Source organism: Anomaloglossus baeobatrachus, chromosome 4 (genome assembly GCF_048569485.1).
Source record: "Anomaloglossus baeobatrachus isolate aAnoBae1 chromosome 4, aAnoBae1.hap1, whole genome shotgun sequence".
Taxonomy (NCBI): domain Eukaryota; kingdom Metazoa; phylum Chordata; class Amphibia; order Anura; family Aromobatidae; genus Anomaloglossus; species Anomaloglossus baeobatrachus.
In genome coordinates, this window is record NC_134356.1 from 278024918 (window position 1) to 278028125 (window position 3208).

Below are 3208 nucleotides of genomic sequence, written 5' to 3' on the forward strand. Positions count from 1 at the left end.
GCTAACAGGTGCAGCTAATTTTGCACTCAAAAATTCAAATGGCGCTCCTTGCCTTCCGAGCACTGCTGTGTGTCCAAACATTTGATTTCCACCACATATGAGGTATCTGCGTACTCAGGAGAAAATGCACAATACATTTTATGGTGCATTTTTTCCTGTTACCCTTGTGAAAAAAAAAGCTACCTAGTTGAAGCAACCGTTTTGTTGTAAAAAAAATTTTTTTTCTTTTCACGGCTCAACGCTATAAACTTCTGTGAAGCCCCCAGGTGTTCAAAGTGCTCACCAAACATCTAGAACAATTATTTGAGGGCTCTAGTTTCCAAAATGGGGTCACTTGTGGGGGAGCTCCATTGTTTAGGCACCTCAGGGGGTCTTCAAACCCGACATGGCGTCCGCTAATGAGTGCAGCTAATTTTGCGTTCAAAAATTCAAATGGCGCTCCTTCCCTTCCGAGCTCTGCCGTGCGCCCAAACAATTGATTTTTACCACATATGGGGTATCAGCGTACTCAGGAGAACATGCACAATAAATTGTATTGTGTACTTTCTCTTTTCTCCCTTGTAAAAATGAAAATTTTATGGCTAAAGTAACATTTTTGTGTTAAAAAGTAAAATTTTCATTTTTTCCTTCCACATTGCTTTGGTTCCTGTGAAGCACCTAAAGGGTTAATAAACTTATTGGATGTGGTTTTGAGCAGTGTGAGGGGTGTAGTTTTTAGAATGGGGTCACTTTTGGGTATTTTCTGTCACCTAGGCCTCTCAAAGTCACCTCAAATGTAATGTGGTCCCTAAAAAAAATTATTTTGTAAATTTTGTTGGAAAAATGAGAAATTGCTGATGACCTTTGACCCCTTCTAACTTCCTAACGGAAAAAAAATTTGTTTCGAAAATTGCGCTGATGTAAAGTACACAAGTGGGAAATGTTATTTAGTAACTATTTTGTGTGACATATCTCTCAGATTTATGGGCATAAATTTTCAAAGTTTGAAAATTGCGAAATTTTCAAAATTTTCGCCAAATTTCCTAAATTTTCACAAATAAACGCAAAAAATATCGGCCTAAATTTACAACTGACATGAAGTACAATATGTCACGAAAAAACAATCTCAGAATCGCCAGGATCCGTTGAAGCGTTCCAGAGTTATAACCTGTCAAAGTGACACTGGTCAGAATTGCAAAAAATGGCCCGGTCATTAGGGTGTTTTAGTGGCCGGGGGTGAAGGGGTTAAAAAGCTGATCTGCTTTTGCAGCTGAAAAACGTATCCTCAAAAAATGCAGCAAAAACGCTGTGTGTGAATGCAGCCTTAGATCAGGAATAGAACAGCCATTTATAGGACATTTCATAACTTTCCCAAATTCCTAAGAAAAAATATTCAACACATTCTGCTTTGAACTACTGTACCCAATTTATTATATAATTTTAGGAGTCTGAGTCGGTCCATTTTATACCGACTCAGACTCCACCAAAATGAACACAGACTGACTCCACAGCCCTGCTCATAAGTTAGTGTTCAAGGTCTGTGCACGGACACTAGGTATCCGGTATGGACACAAACTTTACAGTTTGGGTTCACCCATCACTACACTCAATCTTTTCAAAAAGAATAGCTGCAGTATTCTGTTTTCAAACAGCTAAGTCACAGAATCACATTACACAGTGCACAGAAAATCCATTTTTTTTTTTTGCTTGTAAAGTGCAAGAGAGCATTATAGGTCTGTCAAATCAGTAGCATATAATAGAAAAGTTACTTCCTATAAAAAAAAAATAATAAATAAAAAAAAAAAAAACAGGACCTACATGAAAATTTGAACACTGCCTGAGTAACGCCACTCATCTCTGTAGAATGGTCTTGGTATCAGAATGTGAGGTTCTGCTGTTAGATCTATACAGGCTGCTCTTTGTACACAAAAGGATTTTATATGATAGCTCAAAACAGAAGTCTGGTTTTGTAGATTAATATATTATAATATTTATAGTTGTAACTATCAAAAAACCCTTAAGTACCCAGCGGCGGTAGCTTTGAAATTAGACAGGATATAAAAAGGCCATAATTTGCACTCCCCTCTAGTGCCCCCTGAAGAAGACCGATTGAAACGCGCGTCAGGCTATAGCGGTACACGGGATATATGAACATTTTTAAGGTATAGTGCCCCCATACTATTGTTACATACTAGATCTGTTTTCATCTATTTTGCATGCTTTAAGCTTGGGGAACACCTTCTTAGGCCCCTTTCACACGTCAGTGATTCTGGTACGTTTGTGCTTTTTTTTTATATGTACCAGAATCACTGACATACGCAGACCCATTATAATCAATGGGTCTGCTCACACATCATTGATTTTTCACTGAACGTGTCTCCGTGCAGCATGCACTCTTGGCCGTGATTCTGCACGGAGACATGTCAGTGTTTGTCTGGCATCACTGATGACCCACGGACCACACTATGGTGTGATCCGTGTGTGATCAGTGAACTACGTACCAGAATATCATGGAAATATTAAAAATGTTCTACTTACCTTGCCTGCGATTCGCTGTGCCTGCTCCGCTCTCGGCAGCTCCTGCCTGGCTTATGAATATTCATGAAAGCAGGAACTACCGACCAGGAAGTAGGTGCTGAGAGCGGTGGGCGGATGCTGCAGAGCCGAGGAGATCAGCACCATGGACAGCAGCAGTGAAGGCAGGTGAGTAATGTCCATGTGCAATCACGGATTGCACATGGACAACCCACGTGTGCCATGAATCACGGAACACGGAGGGACATGTGCGTGTTTTACACATCAGTGAAGAACGTTAGTGGTTTTTCACTGACGTGTGAAACGGGCCTTACTAATATAAACATCTAGTTATATATGACTAACATAGTCACAGCACTAAGCACTTTGTTATATATAACTATTTATTATTATATGGTCATTGCACTAGGCACCTTATAACCTGTTAATCCGCTGCTAACATTTGGGAGCTTGATCCAGTCCAGTCTTTATTCCTTATATTTATTCACATAATGTTTTTAATGATTTAAAGATTAAATAAAATTTATATTTTATATTATGAATTTGTCACTATTCTCTTTTATTTGAATCTCTCTGGGTTCTTAAGGGTTTTTTGATAGTTATGAATGCATTACAGTGGCATTATACAGAATATTTTGATTACTCTTTATGATTTATAGTTGTTTGGAAAAAATAGGCATTGCATATGACAAGA